The sequence below is a fragment of the Schistocerca americana genome, chromosome 4, assembly GCF_021461395.2.
Source record: "Schistocerca americana isolate TAMUIC-IGC-003095 chromosome 4, iqSchAmer2.1, whole genome shotgun sequence".
Lineage (NCBI taxonomy): Eukaryota > Metazoa > Arthropoda > Insecta > Orthoptera > Acrididae > Schistocerca > Schistocerca americana.
Window position 1 is genome coordinate 356,499,103 of NC_060122.1, and position 20,369 is coordinate 356,519,471.

The 20,369-nt window shown below is 45.8% G+C and overlaps 1 protein-coding gene and 1 non-coding gene across 7 annotated transcripts in view; one reads left to right on the plus strand and one right to left on the minus strand.

Annotated features, from left to right (window-relative positions):
• Positions 1 to 20,369, minus strand: part of LOC124613056 (multiple PDZ domain protein-like) — a 1,056,684-nt gene that overhangs the window by 353,027 nt on the left and 683,288 nt on the right. The gene's annotated exons all lie outside the window — the stretch shown is intronic.
• Trnas-cga lies at positions 8,299 to 8,373 on the plus strand. The gene has a single exon. It is a non-coding gene; the product is annotated as a tRNA-Ser (tRNA).

The following is a 20,369-nucleotide window of genomic DNA, read 5'->3' on the forward strand; positions in this document are numbered from 1 at the left end:
TTTGAGCGATCCCTTTCGCAGTTGTGAGATGCCACTTATTGACATTGGCATTGTGTGTTACTGCTGCTAAAATGTTAAGTTTCATATTTTTCAGTACTTGCTCTTCTTTTTACTTGACATATTTTGCTCTCCAAACTTTTTTTTAATACTTTTTACACAGATCGTGAGTGCTTGGCACGGTGTGCATACTCTTCCGCTGCTCTAACAGCTTTGCAACATTCGCCATAAACGATATTCACTTTTTCGACTGCTGTATACATTGTGAATGTCTCAATAGTTTTACGAGTAAGTTATCTGATTGCTGCAACATCTTAGCATAGACTGATGAGCTTCAAACGCACAGGTAAACACAGGAACCATACCTGAGTTACGTATATGCTTACATTTAGTACAATAGGGAAGACGTTTGTGGAATCTCTTCTCTTGGCGGTGGGACAGTGGTCAGCGGCCCTGTTATCTTTATACTATTCGATCAAGTCCCATCGTGTTATGTCGTTGAAGATCTCTTAGAAGCTTCTTTCAAATGCCATAGAAAAAAATATATAGTTCCATTAGAAAAAAAACAAGCTCTGTGTCATAATTCGGCGAGTATAAACGATAAAAAACGCCTGTGAACATCAGAAAATTCGCCATACTGTCCGCTATAACTTGGCAGAAATCGCATCTTGATACATTTATTCATTCTGGATATGCTTGTGGTGACCTGTCTCAGTGCCTCACCCTGTGTGATACACATCGTCGATGATGAATGCATCAGTTATATCCTGAAAAGTAGCGTACCACTGGCAATCGACAAGAATGGAGAACTGCGTCCAGCCAAACTTAAGGCTGACGACGGAAACAACAATTACAAACATCCGTAATCGATCGATCGCTAACAGTGCAGTCTACATGGCAACATCCGTTGCTGTCTCCAGACGAATTGTTACGTTAGGCGTTTGATATAATAACGCTAAACATAACAATCCAAGAAAGCATTGATGAGAATCAGCTCGAAGTTGTGAACTATCTCATTGCGAAGTGTTGTCAGTGGCGCGGATGTCGTCCTGGGCAATAGATGAAGATATGTTGCGAAATGGACTTACATATTAACAGAAATATCTGGAATTTAATGTTTTGCCAATTGCTCAGCGAAAACTATGTTTCTGGAAACGTTTTCCTGTTTTAGTATAAGGCAAATAAAAGTATGCAGACTGTACATATTGCACCTTGGAGGAAAACAGCAATCAATTTGTAATCAAAAATTTTTATTGAATTCTTCCTAGACAGTCATCAAAAGGTAATCTGTTACAAAATAGTTGCAAGCTATACACCGTTACACAGTTAAGTGTAATAGTTTCACAAATCAGAGAGCAGACATGTTCACAATGCGAGCGTTTTTGGTGAACTGTTCAGCTGTACTTTTTTTTTTCTTTAGGCCTAAAGACAACACAGTCTCCTCTCCGTGTTTTAAGAATTTTCTAGGATTTCGCAGTGTAAGGCTACGTTAACTTAAAACTTTCGGAATTAGTATTAAAATTAATACATCATTTAGATGAAGGAGAGTTGCTGTATTAATTGATAATGTTTAATGAAATCTGGTTAACTGATGTGAAATCAGTCCGCTGATTTGCACATGGTTTATATTACCAAAAAAAGTGATATCTCCTACTGTTTTTAAATCACATTCACAGTAAGGATTACCTCAAACGTGTATTCGGCGAATAAATTTCATTACGGAACTTACATACAGTTTATTTGTCTTAATTGCGTTAAACCAGGGTTTCGAGAGAATGTTTGCTTGTATATTTGTCCATAATATTTCCCTTTACTATGTGTCACACAATTTTTACTAGTTAATAGCCGGCCGCTGTGGCCAAGCGGTTCTAAGCGCTTCAGTCCGGAACCGCGCAACTGCTACGGTCGCAGGTTCGAATCTTGCCTCGGGCATGGATGTGTGTGATGTCCTTAGGTTAGTTAGGCTTAAGTAGTTCTAAGTTCTAGGGGACTGATGACCTCAGAAGTCAAGTCCCATAGTGCTCAGATCCATTTGACCCATTTTGAACTAGTTAATATTTAACTTATTCATGTTGTGTTACCTGTATATAACAGTTAGTTTGAGTTTGTAATTTAGATTTTTAGCATTTTACTACACATTATTATTTTAGCATTTCATCTGATGACGAATTTCTAAGGAAACCAGGAATGATAACTTAAGGGAACTGGATTTCGCCTGACTAAGCAAACCATACAACCTTCTCATGCCAAAAAATTTTCGTCCCATTTGTGCCTCCATCATAGGGTCATGTTTCATTGAGCCTTCCAATCAAAACATGTTTTGGGGAATAATTCCTGAGTGAAAAATAGCATGTAACATATTTTTGTAACTATTTATCTTAGCTTCTACAAACCAAGGCTCTGTTGGACCTACATCAAATGGTCTTACTGTTTGGCGTCTTCAACAAATTGATGTTTTCTGAAGGTAGTTTGCGAGTAAGGAAAATTACTTTTTCTTTAATCACAATTTATTTAATTGGTTAATGAAGGCCCTCAAATCCTGACCAAACAGAAGCCGAGGTAATGATTACAACGGACATAGAGAAATGTTCTAGGCCTAACTTTTCACTGATGAATTATTCTGTAAAACATGTTTTTATATTAAGGTCTCAGTAAAAAACACAGACTGAAATGGACAGTATTACTCCAAGAACAACTCGACTGAAGGCTACCAAACGGATACTACAGTATTTCCATGCCTGTAGGACATTGTGATTAAAATTTATTTCTTATGTGAGATTTGATTGTGCACATGAAGAATGGTTTCAACGGAATAGTGTCTTGAAATGAAAATATAAGCAGACATCAAGAAAAGTAATAGAACGTAGTCGAATTAAATCAGGCTGTACTGAGAGAATTAGATAAGGAAATGAGAAATTGAAACTACTAGATGAGATTTGTTATTTGGGTAGTAAAATAACTGATGATGGCTGCAGTAGAGATAATATAAAATGCAGACTAGCAATAGCAAGAGAAACCATTTTTGAAAAAGAGGACCTTATCAATATCTAATACAAATTTAAGTGTCATGAAGTCTTTTCTGAAGTCCACAGTGTAGTCTTGAACGGAAGTGAAAGTGGATGAGAAGCAGATCAGACAAGAAGACACGAGAAGATGGAATAACAAATGAGGAAGTACTGAACCGAATTAGGTAAAACAAAGTTACGGAATCAGTCTTGACATATCGATTGATATATGAGGCATCAACGAACAGTCGAAATTTCAGAGGAGGAACAGTCCACATTGTAGAGGATAACCCAGGAATGAATAGTGTAAACAGATTCAAATGGAGGAGTTGAAGAGACTCGCAGAGGATAGATTAACACAGAAAGCTGTATCACACCAGTTTTCGGACTGAAGGAAACGACGACGACAACAACAACACCAACAACGCAACAACAACAACATCGCACGACAAAATGCCAAAAGACGTGTAAGCGGATCTTATCGTCATGTTCCAGATGTTGAGAAAGGTCGAATTATCGGCATGAGGGACATGAGATCATTATACCAATACATCGATCAGACAGTTGGCTGTGGTACAATTACTGTAGAATGAATGATGATTATATGTATCCAAGACAACCGTATGGCAATAAGAGTCGGCATGGGACCTTCCAAGAGCATTACATCACGAAAAGGTAGTAGAATTGGTCGACTGGCTGAAATAAACCACAAGGTTACAGGTAAAGTATCTCTACGAACCGTCGGCAACAGATTACTGGAAGCTGGGTCGAGATCTGGAGTTGCTATGCCTCCTTTACCCCAGCCATCATACCATAGACAACAGCGACTTGCCTGATGTAGAACCAGGGTCAACTCAGACTCTGAACGGTGTTACGTGGTGTTCAGCGAGGAGTATCGCTTGTTTGTGGCGTTCAGGTCGACGCCTACGCGTCTGCAGATGACCTGTTGAAAGGTTACGTGAAGCTGCGATTCTCGAGGCCCACACCTCTCCAACTCGTGGAGTCATGGTGTGGAGAGCTACTGGATACAGCAACAGGACTGATTTTGCAATTGTTGAAGGGAGGCTGAATGCTCGCCAGTATGCAGCAAGCACGGTAAACTCTGTTGTCCCCTTCATAACCAGGGTATGAAAGTGTCATATTCCGACAGGATAATTTAAGACCACAGTTCACAACACAAACGCCTCGAGAATGTACGGATCCTTGACTGACCAGCCCGGTCCCCTTACTTGTCACCAGACCATGTCTGGGATGCGACGGGGAGAGGTATACATTCATACCAGGCCCCAGCCAGTACGTGTTTGAGACATGGGAAGACATTCCTCAAGATGACATTCAGAGGCTGTTTGCTTCCACGCCACGATTAGAAGAGTATTCGTCTATTCCTGCCAGACGGGGTTAAACCTCATACTGATGTTGAAGACAGTCATCAGTTCCTAATGACTGGTTATTTGATCAGTCAATAACTGATGTGATGAACATCTCCACAAAGTTTGATAAATATCGGACAGGTGCTTCCATTCCTGTTAGTGTACGACTCACTGATGAAGACACAAAAGTGGTTTGGATAATCAAGTGGAACGCAACTCCCGTGATTTTGTTTGAGAACAGGACTGCTGTTGGAGCATAAAAAACAGAAGGGTAATAGTAATGCTCCCGTTTGTGTGACCCGAGGCTCGACAGATACCGTGAAAGAAATTTGCTTACAAGCAGTAGGGTTGCACGTCTAGTAAATATCAAATTTAAACGGTCCCGTTGTTACGAGAGGTAAGGAGAATACGAGCCACAACTTGCCACTGGCGCCAGGTGCCAAGCGCGTGGCACGGCACGTCCCTCGCTCGCGGTGCCACTTGTGGGACATAATAGAGATAACAAAGGAAAGGACTGGCAGCGCGGCGCTTGTACGCTCGGCGCGGCGCGGCGCGGAGCACAACGTACCTGCTTGCGGCAGCGGCGGCGGGCGCTCGTCGACTGTCACGGAGTCGCGTGGGCAGCCGCGACGCCCTCGCAGGCGCTGGTTCGCGCCGCGGCCGCGGGGCGCGCCACCTGCCGCCGCCACGCACCTACGCGCGATCCCGCCACCCAATCAATACGACTTTCCACACACCCCGCCACGCTCAAACGTGACGTCCGACGCCCTGGCCTATCGGCTCCCTCAGAGGTGACGCCGGTGTTTACGTCCTGTCATTCTCGTGCGTCACAGAAACGGTGGGCGCGCACCGCTTCTTCTGTTGTCACAGCTCCAACCGTTCCAGCCTCTAGTGCTTTGTTTCACCCCGTATTCATTAAGAACTCTGTTGTAAGTGGCAATTGTTACTAACGACAGAAGTCACTGTACACAGTAAAAAATACCGTCATCTCGTATAGCATTTAACAGACTAGTTTCTATACATCAGAGGGGAAAAAAATGACACAAGCAGCTATTTCAAAGATGAACAAAGCAAATATGACAAAAGGCACGGAGAGAAGTGAGAAAATGCGTGCGCGAGTGCGTGCGTGCGTGTGTGTGTGTGTGTGTGTGTGTGTCCGAATGGTCATCTGTGCGTGTCATCATCTGTAGATCAAAATAATACACTACTGGCCATTAAAATTGCTACACCAAGAAGAAATGCACCTGATAAACGGGTATTCACTGGACAAATTTATTATACTAGAATTGACATGTGATTACATTTTCACGCAATTTGGGTGCATAGATCCTGAGAAATCGGTACCCAGAACAACCACCTCTGGCCGTAATAACGGCCTTGATACGCCTGGGCATTGAGTCAAACAGAGCTTGGGTGGCGTGTACAGGTGCAGCTGCCCATGCAGCTTCAACACGATACCACAGTTCAACAAGAGTAGTGACTGGCGTATTGTGACGAGCCGGTTGCTCGGCCACCACTGACCAGACGTTTTCAATTGGTGAGAGATCTGAAGAATGTGCTGGCCAGGGCAGCAGTCGAACATTTACTGTATCCAAGAGGCCCGTACAGGACCTGCAACATGCGGTCGAGCATTATCCTGCTGAAATGTAGGGTTTCGCAGGGATCGAATGAAGGCTAGAGCCACTGGTCGTAACCCATCTCAAATGTAACATCCACTGCTCAAAGTGCTGTCAATGCGAGCAAGAGATGACCGAGACGCGTAACCAATGGCACCCCATACCATCACGCCAGGTGAAACGCCAGTATGGCGATGACGAAGACACGCTTCCAATGTGCGTTCACCGCGATGTCGCCAAACACGGATGCGACCATCATGATGCTGTAAACAGAACCTGGATTCGTCCGAAAAAATGACGTTTTGCCATTCGTGCACCCAGGTTCGTCGTTGAATACACCATCGCAGGCGCTCCTGGCTATGATGGAGCGTCAAGGGTAACCGCAGCCATCGTCTCCGAGCTGATAGTCCATGCTGCTGCAAACGACGTCGAACTGTTCCTGCAGACGGTTGTTGTCTTGCAAACGTCCCCATCTATTGACTCAGGGATCGAGACGTGGCTGCACGATCCGTTACAGCCATGCGGATAAGATGCCTGTCATCTCGACTGCTAGTGATACGAGGCCGTTGGGATCAAGCACGGCGTTCCGTATTACCCTCCTGAACCCACCGATTCCATATTCTGCAAACAGTCATTGGATCTCGACCAACGCGAGCAGCATTGTCGCGATACCGTAAACCGCAATCGCGATAGGCTACAATCCGACCTTTATCAAAGTCGGAAACGTGATGGTACGCATTTCTCCTCCTTACACGAGGGATCACAACGTTTCACCAGGCAACGCCGGTCAACTGCTGTTTGTGTATGAGAAATCGTTTGGAAACTTTCCTCATGTCAGCACGTTGTATGTGTCGCCACCGGCGCCAACCTTGTGTGATTGATCTGAAAAGCTAATCATTTGCAAATCACAGCATTTTCTTCCTGTCGGTTAAATTTCGCGTCTTTAGCACGCCATCTTCGTGGTGTAGCAATTTTAATGTAGTGTGAACAGGGTGATCAGAAACAGTTTGAAAAGCTTGTATGGAAGCTGCAGGGTAGGTTGCTCTGAGAAATAATTCGACGACTTGCCCCGTTAATTAGCACTAAAGCTATTCAGTCAGGACGCGCGCGCAAATGCAAGTGGCCCGCAGAAGACGGTGTCGCCAAAAGTGTTCTTCGTTTGGCTTCCTAAAAGCGAACAGGACGGCGATACAAAGATGGACATGGGACGTTAGTAAGGACCGAATCCTGAGCAGTGTCCTGCGTTTTCATCTACGCTATGACAACAACTGACACTAACTGCGGGCCTCTTGAATTTGCGCCCGCAATGGCTCTGAGCACTATGGGACTTAACTGCTGAGGTCATCAGTCCCCTAGAACTTAGAACTACTTAAACCTAACTAACCTAAAAACACCACACACATCCATGCCCGAGGCAGGATTCGAACCTGCGACCGTAGCCGTCGCGCGGTTCCAGACTGTAGAACCTAGAACCGCTCGGCCACTCCGGCCGGCTGCGAGCGCAGTGGTTCAAATGGTCCAAATGGCTTGGAGCACTATGCGACTTACCATCTATGGTCATCAGTCCCCTAGAACTTAGAGCTACTTAAACCTAACTAACCTAAGGACCTCAAACAACACCCAGTCATCACGAGGCAGAGAAAATCCCTGACCCCGCCGGGAATCGAATCCGGGAACCTAGGCGCGGGAAGCGAGAACGCTACCGCACGACCACGAGCTGCGGACCGAGCGCAATGGCCTGAGTGGTTAACTTCAATGCTAATTAACTCGGAAACGGCGAAACGATCGACTTTCTCTCGTGACAATTATTTCTCAGTGTAATCTACCATGCACAATAGCGATACTCAAACTGATCTGACAATATTTGCTGGACATGGAATTTTGTAGACGTTGGCAAACTAAGCAGTACTCAAGATAAGGCAAGTATATTGTTAGAGAGCAACCTTCATGGCCGGAGTGTGTTTTTTAGTGTGGAAAAAGGGACAATATGCGACAGCAACTAATGTTGAACTCGGGGTAGCTCAGTTGGTACAGCACTTGCCCGCGAAAGGCATAGGTCCCGAGTTCGAGTCTCGGCCCGGCACACAGTTTTAATCTGCCAGGAAGTTTCATATCAGCGCACACTCCGCTGCAGAGTGAAAATCTCATTCTGGAAACATCCCCCAGGCTGTGGCTAAGCCATGTCTCCGCAATATCGTTTCTTTCAGGACTGCTAGTTCTGTAAGGTTCGTAGGAGAGCTTCTGTTAAGTTTGGAAGGTAGGAGACGAGGTACTGGCAGAAGTTAAGCTGTGAGGACGGGGCGTGACTCGTGCTTGGGTAGCTCAGTTGGTAGAGCACTTGCCCGCGAAAGGCAAAGGTCCCGAGTTCGAGTCTCGGCCCGGCACACAGTTTTAATCTGCCAGGAAGTTTCATATCAGCGCACACTCCACTGCGGAGTGAAAATCTCATTCTGGAGTCTCGATGACGTTATACTCGTAGGTGTGGGGTGTGAGTGGTGCAGAAATAGTCATCTCTATAACGCCAGAAATTATTTCTACTGAACTTGGCGCACGTTTCACTTGCTAACTGGATAAAATTACTATGACAGTAAGACACCCCTATGGCTGAAGATGGGGGTCAACATGGGTGACATAAATTCATAACTCAAGAACGCTTGGATAATTTCAACCGATTTTGGATAATAAATGACTTATTATTTGTACAAAAATTCTTAAGCAGTAAGATACCCCTACAACCGCCAAGGGTGGGAGTGGCAATAGAAGGGGTGACACGTAAAAAGATTCGAAATCCACCTGTAGGTATTTCTCTCCTGTACTGAGTTGGCTTGGATTACCTTAAATGTAGGAAACGCAGTTTCTCTCAGATCTGTGTTGCTCAATACGTCAACCAGTTCGCGAGAATTAACACTGCAGCTAGTCAATAACATATATATAGTGTAATATATGTGACATAAGCGTATGCAGGCAAAGCCGATGGCAAAAAGCTAGTGCTGAATAAATATAACAATTCATTTAACCTTTTCAGACGATGTGGTTCCCTTTGAAGCCACCTAGGATTTTCTCATTTCGTGGCATATGCTCAGTAGCTACAGCTGAAGCTACCCTTTACATCTCCAGTAGATGCTGACCTGTAGCGGCTGCAGCTTGAAAAACTTCATATATTTCGAATCTTGGCAGTTAGACGAGCAAACGTAGGTGCTAGTTTTGTATGTTGTTTTCGAACTTTGCCTCTACAAGGCATATTTTGAGCATTGATTACGTACAGAAAACTGTCCTGTTCTAATTTATACTATTTGTATTCCAATAATAATTACATTTATGTACTTTTTTGCACAATTATTGCGGCTCTAAGGGTGACATGAGTAGTTGTGACAGATTGTTGTATTACGACTTTCACAAGACGTACTCTCGCAGAATAAATGAATAGGAAATTCTGGTGTGTCTCTCGGAAGTGATTTTTTTATGTCGAGTCAGGCTGATAATAACAGTTAAAGTGGAGATGTGTTAGCTGAAGGCAGTGACCTTGATTTTCGAATGAAAAAAAAAATCACGTTTATCTTACATTACTTCAGAATGTGAGAACAAAGATCCATTCAGAAAAAAAGGAAAAACTTTTGTTCCAGTTGAAAAACAGACAACTGAAGCAAAGTATCTACCAATACACGACACCTCAAGGCACTGAGTACACTGTAGCCCAAGAAGGATCATCACAGAAGCAGATGGAAGTGTGCTATCTGATAAGTAGTCCTATGCCTAACTGCAGAAAGGAACTGTAGTTTACCTTATCACCAAAGTAACGACATTTCATACACAGTGGCTCTATTTGAAACCACTCCGAATATGTTCAATAAATGTATGAAACACTTGTTTTTCACATTCCTCTGTCTCAATGTATATCTAGTGCCCCAATAAAAACAAGAAAATTCAAAATATAAATTTTTAATATTTCGAGTCTGAAAGGGTTAATAACGTCAGCCTCACGAATGGCCTTTTTTTGCCTCCGTGCGTGAATAAATCCTACTGTTCTTATCGTATTGCGAAGAATGGCCTTATGAACGTATGAAAGAAGATGGTTATTGCTGGGACACAATGCGCCATGCGTTCCAGGTAACAAAATGGTTCAAATGGCTCTGAGCACTATGCGACTTAATTTCTGAGGTCATCAGTCGCCTAGAACTTAGAACTAATTAAACCTAACTAACCTAAGGACATCACACACATTTATGGCCGAGGCAGGATTCGAACCTGCGACGTAGCGGTCGCTCAGCTCCAGACTGTAGCGCCTAGAACCGCACGGCCACTCCTGCCGGCTCCAGGTAACAAATACGAGGCGACTTCAATAAGTAAGCTGCAGACTGTTATGGTAGGCCAAGTAACTGCTATTGAATGCTGCAATGCACTGCAAAGTGACACAGATACAATGCGCTACTTTTCAACGCAGCCAAAAATTTCTCTGCAAACAACTGTCCAACGTTCTATCTATCGTTCGGTTCCTCGACGATAAGAATCTGCTCCTTGGTCACGACACCATTCGAAAACCGCTGTGCAAACGTCCTCATCGTTGGAATATATCTTTTAGCCCAATATACTTTCAGCACACCGAAAAGATAGCAGCGGCATTGTGCAAGACCTGGACTTCCTGATCAGTCTCACTCGCGTCTGTGCGGCCTTGATCAAACTGTTGGCACCATTCCACACCGGCTGGACGCGACACTGCATTTGGTCCACAATTTCAAGGTGAAAGTGTGCGTAATTTAGACGCTTTGTCCAGAAGAATCGTACCGTCCCGCGTGTTTCAACTATAGTGTATGTTTCCAGTTGTTGCTGCACCATTCCAACCTCACACTTTGGTGCACCTCTTATTCGTACTGTATCAGAACTGTCACTGCAGAAAACCCGGAACATGTATTGTCTTATGAAAAAACGTCACTTTTGTTGCGCAATGATATTCGCGTGGGGCGACATGTGTAACTTACTTTCTGAAATCCTTAAGTAGCAGGATTTCAGGAGCTCCTCCTCAGTAACGGCATTAGATACGTATCGTTATAACGGGCGATGATTCGCCGCAGTTTCCAGTGTAAGCTTTGCCACCCGCCGATCCGAAAGGCGGTTTGCTCGCCCATTTCATATGCACTCCAGACACAGCAATTTCACTGTCCCACATAAAGAGCAATGTCAGGTGTAAATGTTACGTCCGCCGTAAAACCAAAAAACTCCTAAAATCAACCAGAGACCGGCATCTGGTTGCTTGTAGTTGTAGTATAAGACTTGAGCACTATTCACATGGACCGGGAACACTTTCGTGCATATAATGACACGTCTATATCGCCATAAAGTGAAGTATAACACGGCGGAACATTTCCGGCTTCCTGAATGTGCAGTGAAATGTGGCTCTAGATCGTTTTTTTACGTCACAGGAGGAGAAGGTAAACTCCTAAAGCCAAATTGCCGCATTCGGTGGCTCATGTATTATATCTTCTAAGTTATAAAACGTGCTGTCTGCATATACACATTAAATACCTGCAAAAATGGGACGAGTGTGGTACAGTCTGTCATAATAAAACGTCGGGAAACTGAATATTAGCAGCTGAAAGGGCTACCGTAGCCGCAATACAAACATCAAGACGTTTGACTCAATAACGACGTGCACCTCAGTTCACTATGCAACAGCGAATCATTTTGAAGTTTGCTTGGTGATTTTCGTTTTACAATCATTAGGCCGTTGTCCAAGGCTTATTTCTCCCTAACGTTCGTCTGCTAACGCTGGTGACATCATCTGGCGCCATGACGACTCGGACAGTACCTACGACCAAGTGCGCACAGGAACTACAAAAAGAAGCAGGCTTAAGGAACACTGAGCAACTGTCATCTGGGAAACATGGATAAATCGGCAGTAGCGGATCATGCACAAGAACCACGGAATCACCAAATTCGACATGCAACTTGCTGATGTGGAGTCAACTAAAAAGATTTGCACTAGGCGACCAGTCTACCTGACGGGAGGTCCTAGCTCCGATACTTTTCTTTTATGAAGATCCAATCATTTCTATGCTTTCATGTATATAGACGCCACAGAAATTCAAAAGCACAAAAACAACTTTAACAGAACATAAGAACTGGATTCAGACAAGTTGTGAGCCTTAGTTCCAAATAAAGCAAAGAGCGCCAAGTCTCTTGTTGCTTGAATACGTATTAACAGTTCAGCTTGCGGGGCTTTTTTAACCTTGCAACTGCTTTCTGCGTCTTTATAGCCTCTTGAGGATGTCTCCAGCATTAGGTGACGAAACTTTAGGCAGAGAAACATGCCTAGTGCCGATGAAACAAAATATCACTAATGACGTAAATACGGACCGTGAAAGCCAGCATTGTAATGTTGGTTGGTTGATTTGAGGGTGGGGACCGAACAGCGACGTTATCGGTACCATCGGATTAGGTAAGGATGGGAAGGAAGTCGGTCGTGCCCTTTCAAAGGAACCATTCCGGCATTGGCCTGAAGCGATTTAGGGAAATCACGGAAAACCTAAATCAGGGTGGACAGGATGCTGGTTTGAACCGTCGTCCTCCAAAATGCGCCACTTCGCTCGGTGCATTGTATGATTCGTATTCTTGTTCACATGTGTAACACAGACTTTCGAGGAGAAGTATTAATTTTTTTACATCTTTCTTTTTAACATGGTACGTGCCATTCAATTCACTGACACATTCACAACAATATTCACAATTTGCACAATCTGTAACAGTTGCTAAAAGGGACTGACGAAGTTATTTCGCACATATCCATTCATATCCATTTCTGAGACGCTACCTACAGGTGAAAACTGCCTCTCGAGAACGTTGCGGACGCGCAGGTACAATGAGATAATCAGATCGTTCTCGAGCCTTCATCGACCACGCCAGTGCCTTCCATGCCCCATGTGAAGAGCCATAAATTCAGATTTGAGAATAGGATAATAATGCCATGTCTGTTGTCAAGATTTAGGCAATTATATTCCAAGAGACGTCAGTCAGTAGTTCCAGATGGTCAAATTTGGAACCATCCCGTTCCGAAATACTCCTCTAACTGTGAGATGTGCTCAGTCTGTCGGTTAGGAGCGTAAATTTGGCGGAGGAGTAACCACCATCTTCTCCCTTCCTTTCGTTCTTCATTCATTCATAAAAACGGAGACTGGGCTACATTTCACAAACACTCATAACCGTCATAATAACTATAAAGCTACACATTATCGGGTGTTATCCTAAAAGCATTCCACATGCATCACTTCATTAGTTCCTGTCCTTAACTAAAAGTTCGGTTTGATGCAGCCTCCAGTCCTGTCGTTCTCATTTAAGCATAACTGCTGCATTATCAACGACCTGTCCGGCCCCGCTAGCTGAGTGGTCAGCGTGACGGAGTGTCAATCCTAAGGTCGCTTAGGGTGCCCGCCTGGCAACACGTGTGCCGCTCGCTATTGTGCGTCCCAGGTAGCCGAGGATTACCGGCCGCCGAGCCGTCGCCGCCCGACATCCTACCGCGCCGCGCCCGTCGCCTGCCGGCTCCCGCGCCGCGCCAGCCGTAGCTGTTTCGTCGCCTTAACGTGAGCTTCAACGATTTGGTGAGTCAAAATGACTACTTACAACCGATCTAATACGACGCTGCAGTTGCAATTTGACCGGGAATTCGTTAGGCCAACGTCCTTTGAAATTGAGGATTGGATGTTTAGTGAACTGAGGATAGAGGAGGATGAACTTGAGGGACTGATGCTGGACTTCACAGTATACAGTCTTTTCATTAAATTAAAAACGCTCGTACGATGTGAAACCTTGGTGACCACCCGCGGTGGTATACGGAAATTCACGCACAGGGACGGTGCCGTGAGTGACGTAAAGATCTCGTACGCTGGCTACGGTGTGAGGCACTTGAAGGTCTACAATCTGCCTTTCGAAGTGCCGGACGAGGAAGTTGCACGATGTATCAGACTGTACGGAGAAGTTCTGTCGGTGAACCGCGAGTTCTGGGGAACGGGACACAGATACAAGGTCGACTCGGGCGTCAGGGCGGTGACGATGGTATTAAAGAAACACGTGCCATCATTCGTGATGATTGGAGGGCACAGGGGAGTGGTGCAGTACAATGGCCAGCCCCAGACGTGCTCCATATGCAACTCCACAGAGCATATGCGCGCAAACTGCCCAAGAAACAAACGACCGGCGCAACTGCCACGGCAACCGAATACGAATGCCGAGCAACAGGACATTACCGGCAACTACGCCGGAGCTGTAGCTGGAGAAGCGCCACGTTTAAACGAAGAGCCGGTCGTAGCCGTAGCAGCCACAGAAGCGACAGCGGAAGCGGCAGCCCCGACCGCCGCCACGGAAAGCCCAGCGGCTCCCCCAACCCCTGCCGCCGTCCCGGCCCCGGCCGTGGCCAGCGCAGGTAGCGCGGGAGAGAAACGGCAGCTCAGCTCCGACTCGGAGGGCGAAGGCACAATGGAGTGCGAGGTGGCCGCAGCCCCCGCCCCCTCCCCTGCCATCCGACGGCAGAAGGTAGCGGAGGTCGACGCCCCCGTCCAGGAAGCAGCTGTGGCCAGCCAGACGGCCGGACCCAGCAGCAACACGCCACAAACGTTTAGTGAGATGCGCGAGGCCAACATCAAGAAATCTGTTAACAAAATTGCGCGCATGCTCAAAGAGTCGGACAACGAGAGGAAGGACACCAAAACAGAGTGGCAAAAGCCGACAAAACCGAAAAGGAAAGGCGCCAGGAGGAGCCACGATAACGCAGAACGGATGGAGACATCTGATGGAGAATCATCAGACGCACCACCCGCAAAAACCGTAACGCACACCAGCAAACCCGAGGACGTCGTCCTACGGCCTGACCGGCCACAGCACACACCCGACCCGCCCCAGCAAAGCGCCCGACGACCCTCGTTATAAATGCACAGTAAAACAACGCACACGATCATCTCATGCAATGTCAATAGAATGAGCTCTTCAGTTAAATTAGACGCCCTATCAGAATTCTTGCAGCATAGAACCGCAGACGTAGTTCTCCTGCAGGAGGTGGTAACGACACAAATAGAAGAGGTACCCGGATACAAAGTTATCAGTAACATAGACCCCGAAACCCGACGAGGGACAGCGATTATGATAAGAGAAGAAATAGAGACAGGGGAGCCAAAACTGATGGTAGATGGAAGCGGGATCGCATTAGAAATATCAGGAACGGTGTTCATAAACATATACGCACCGTCGGGCTCAGAAAAGAAGAGGGCAAGAGGACAATATTTCAACGAACGCATTTGCGAACTCCTCCCGCAGAATGACACCAACATTGTGCTAGGAGGAGATTTTAACTGCGTAGCTGCACCAGAAGATCAGATCCCGGTACCGAATCTATGCATGGAGCTGCAAGAGCTCATAAGGCGTCTAAAACTTGACGACTCGTGGCGTCTGCTCAACAAACAGAACACAGAGTTCACTTTTCATTACAACACGGGGAAAAGCAGATTAGACAGGGTGTACGTGAGCAGAGAGTTGGCCGCCTCTGTATCGCACGTAGAGGTCTGCCCAGTGATTTTCTCTGATCACTGCGCATACGAAACCAAAATCCACCTGCCGAGAAGAAAGACCGCTGGACAAAAGGCGAGATGGAAACTCAACGTCAAACACCTCAAAGACGAGAAACTACGGTCGGAAATCTCCGACACAGTAGGGAAATGCTCAGAAAGACGTCACGCATACAACTCCACTATAGAGTGGTGGACAGAACTTGCCAAGCCAGCGATCAGAAGAGCACTGATCAGATACAGCGCGGAAAAAGCATACTGGAAGAAAAGCACAGCAGACTTCTACGCACTCTGTCTTAAGGACGCGCTTAACGCCCCTGCTGACGACCTACAGTACCTGACGCGCGTGAGAAGATTAAAAGCACGTCTGCTCAACATGAAACGGCAGCGAATGGAAGGCGTCATCGCTCGCAGTCAAACGCACGGCGTCATCGAGGATGAGCCCGCCACACTGCACCACTTAGTCAGGGAAAGGCAAAGGGCAAACAGCAAGGTTATCTCCGAACTCCTCGATAAGGACGGAAACAAGCTGTCCACAAAGCGGGAAATTGTGGACCACGTGGAAAACCACTTCGAAAAGCTCTTCAGAAGCGAAGAGACGGACGATGCCAAAACGGCAGACATCCTGCTGGAGACACGTCGGCTCTTGACCGATCAAGATCGGGCGCTACTGACCGAAAACGTGACAGAGGATGAGGTGAGAGCCATCCTCAAAGACAGCGCAAACGGCAGAGCACCAGGAGCCGACGGCATCCCCAAGGAATTCTACAGCCAGCTCTGGGACCAAGTAGGAAGACATCTGACAGAAATGGTGAACGAAATCCTAAACGGGACAGCAGTACCGGCCTCCTTTCTGGAAGGGACGGTAATCCTTCTCCCAAAAACAAAGGCAGCGAAACACATCGAAGAGTTCAGGCCCATAACCTTGCTGAATGCAGATTACAAGATTGCCGCGAAATGCCTCGCAAATAACATCAAGACTGCGTTAATGAAGGCGATCAGCCCGTGGCAAACGTGTGCAGTGCTCGGCAGGAGCATATTCGACGCCGCCTGCGCATACAGAGACGTAATTGCGCACGCCGCCACCAGCAGAACGACCGCAGCAATAATTTCTGTTGACTTCCACAAGGCTTTCGACAGGATCAGCCACCGATATCTCCTGCAAACGTTAACCAAACTCGGATTCGGACAAAAATTCACCGACATTATAAGAAAATTTCTAAAGAACGCCTCATCGATAATAACTGTAAATGGATGGACAACAAAAAGGTTAAAACTAGGCAAGTCAGTAAGGCAAGGCTGCCCGTTGTCCATGGCCCTCTTCGCGGCAGCGCTTGATCCACTGCTACGTAAACTGGCTGCAAGCCTGCACGGTTACCAAATCGGGCAGCAGAAGGTCACATGCATGGCCTACGCCGACGATGTGGGAATCTTTGTCAACAACGAGCAGGAGATAGACGAAATAGAACCGATAATCAAAACATTTCAAAACGCATCGGGAGCAAGGGTCAATCCCAGAAAAACCGTGCTGCTCCCCATTGGCAACGGAAGTCTGACCATCAACAGGGAGTGGTATCGAGTAACCGAGACCCACAAAACACTAGGGATACTCATCCAAAAATGCCCACTAAAGATGGCGACACAGAACTGGCGAACAACCCTACATACAATACGAGGGCTCGCCAGGACTCACTCGAGTAGACATCTAACATTAGGACAAAAAGCAGAATTGATCAACACAACGATCCTGTCGAAAGCCTGGTACGTGGCACAGATATTGAGTGCACCAACAGAAATCGCCCGAGCGATACAAGGAGCCGTCTACTACCTGCTGTGGAGGCGGGAAATATTCAAAGTATCGCAGGCGACGTGCTCACTGAAGAAGGAGGAAGGAGGGCTGGGGCTGGTGGACGTCAGGACAAAGTGTGCTGCGCTGCTGCTCCACAGAGCAATCCAAATGGAGAGCAAAAACAAAGACAGCATCACGGCCTGCCTAATAAACATCTACAGGCCACGATCAGAAGAAGCGCCGGTTGACACCAGTCACATACCGTTTAAGATGCGACACATCAGGCAACTGATCCTCGATAAAAGTTACGCACTGCCCACCGTAACAAACCCGCAGCTAAGGACGGCGAAAAACATCTACGGCGCACTAAGAGGGCAAACACACAGAACAAGAATCGAGATAAAATCTCCAGACCACGACTGGCCAGTCGTCTGGAGAAATATCTCAGAAAAAGCAATACCGGAGCACGCCAGATCTACGTGGTACAAGGTAGTGCACAACACCGTACCGACCAACGAGAGGCTGGCGCGAATCCGGATAAAAGAATCGCCCAATTGTGAAACGTGCAACGAAAAGGACACTGTAGAGCACCGTTTCCTATGCAGGGCAACCAGCAACATATGGGAGACAAGCAAGAAGATAATAGCCCACATGAACAGAAGCGACCCAAGAAACATCCAAGTCACGGCTCTCACTGTCCCTGACGCGAAACCGTTCCCTAGGCCAAAACGAACGGCCACGATGTGGATACTCGCCATGACTGCACACGCAGTCATTGCCAAAAAGCAGTCAGACAGCGTGCAGTTCCTCACGGACTTGTGGGAAGAGCACAAGAGGGCAAAACAACGCGCTACATATCGTCAGACTTTCCACAACTTCCTGGAGATCCCGCTGACCGCCGCCTTCAGGGACGCCCTGTCTGCCGCCACGTGACGTGTCCGCCACCGCCACCACCGTTGCCGCCGCCGCCGCCGCCGCTGCCATCGCCGCAAACACCCCCACGCCCTTGCCGCAGTCGCAGATGTCCTCCCACATCCCAAAAGCACCAACAGTGATGCGTGTGTTACAGTGCTAAAGTGCTTTATATTAAAAAAAGAAAAAAAAAAAGTGACAGTGAAAAGTGATCGAACGCGTAAAAGTTTACAATATAGTGTCAATATAACCGTAGCTCCGAGTGTCCCTTTGTCTTTTGTGTTTTTTTTTTGTTTTTCTACCTTCCATCGTGTGCAATCGAGAGGTGTGCGAAACTGTGAGTACCACAAAACTATTACAGGCCTATCAGTACAACAAACTAGTGATTTACATGCTTATATATGTCTGTCTTGCCACCACGAATAGTTTCCTCCTTTCAGCCTTCCTCACTCTCACGCACCACCGATAGTAAACTAGCTCTAAAATTGCACTATATAATGCTTCCTAGTGTATTGCTCTTTGCTCAATCGAAAAAAAATAGGTTTAATAATTCGCTAAAATAGTAATGTCCTTTTTCTTTTGTCATGGATTGTTTAATATGTTAAGATAGTTTTTCATGAGGGTTTCCCCTATGGATACCACTTTACCCATCAAACAAGAGCTGACAACTGATACACTCGTTAATATTTCTATCAAACTGATTTCATGCCTAGTGCATGTCCCACTAAGGTCTCGTTTTTCAAGACCCAACGTAAAATACCTCCCCCTTGTTTTCTAACACAAGATTTAAAAAGAGGATAGTAATAGCACAACAGTATTTTAAAATGAATAGAGTACATCCTCAACTCAAAACATCTACAAAAATAATAACAATAATAATACCATAACTAGTAATAAGTAAAATTCCATAAAATAACTTTGTTTTCTTATATACTAATTATTCTCTGTAAATAACTAGATCGTACAATCAATGCTTACTCCATATTCACTCTGCCTACGTATAAATGTAGCGTACAAAGGCTCAGAAAAGCTAAATTACTAAACTACAACAATAAACGGTGCAAGAAACAACTAAAAAAACCTCTGACTGACAGACTTTTCGAAAAATATTAAAAAAAATTAAAAAAAAATACCAAATGAAATAATTACCTGGACAGTACAGTAACAGAAAAATAAAAATAAAGAATGGATTGTCTCGTCTCTACATGTAAAATGTAAACTGTATGTTGTAAAACGAATTTGTTATTTTGTAAATAAAAGTCTATATACGTTAAAAAAAAAAAAAAAAAAAAAAAAGGTTCGATTCCCGGCTGGGTTGGAAATTTTCTCCGCTCAGGGACTGGGTGTTGTGTTGTCCTAATCATCATCATTTCATCCCCATCGACGCGCAGGTCGCCGAAGTGGCGTCAACTTGGAAGACCTGCACCAGGCGACTGGTCTACCCGACGGGAGGCCCTAGCCACACGACATTTCATTTCATTTCATCAACGACCTGCGTTTTCTTATTCGTATTTAGGCCTCCCCATTCGATTCTTCCCCCTTATCATCCCTTAAACTACAGTTTTCAGAGACTCTCACTTCGTAATACATACCCAACAGTTCTATCTAATTTTTTATTATGTTCTTGGATACCGACTTAAAACTAAATAAAAAGGCATTAGGATGTTGACTAAAAATAGTAAACGAATTCCCTGTCAGTCGGCTTTCGGCTGCGGTGGGGCGAGGACGTCCGCTGCGCCCCACCGTGCGCGACCGTGAGCGCTTGCTTGTGTTTACCTTCTCGCGGCGCGAGTTGTATTTGTTCCAAGTTCGGTGCGACTATGGCACACACATGGCGCCACGATACGATCAAAATTACTTTCCAACCGGATCACGCGCGTCCTCGAACCTATGAAATAGAACAGTTCATACGCGACGATCTACGTTTAGATCCGGCGACTGTCGTCGGATTACATTTTTCTATAACGGCGAGTGTGGTTTATGTTAAAATGACCAGTGCAGAGGTCTGCGCGACAGTGGTTTCTAAATACTCGAACTCTCTCAGATTCAAACATTCTGACGGGCATATCGGTGCAGTGACGGTGGATCATGCAGGCATGGGCCTAAGGACTGTAAGGGTTTTTGAGCTCCCC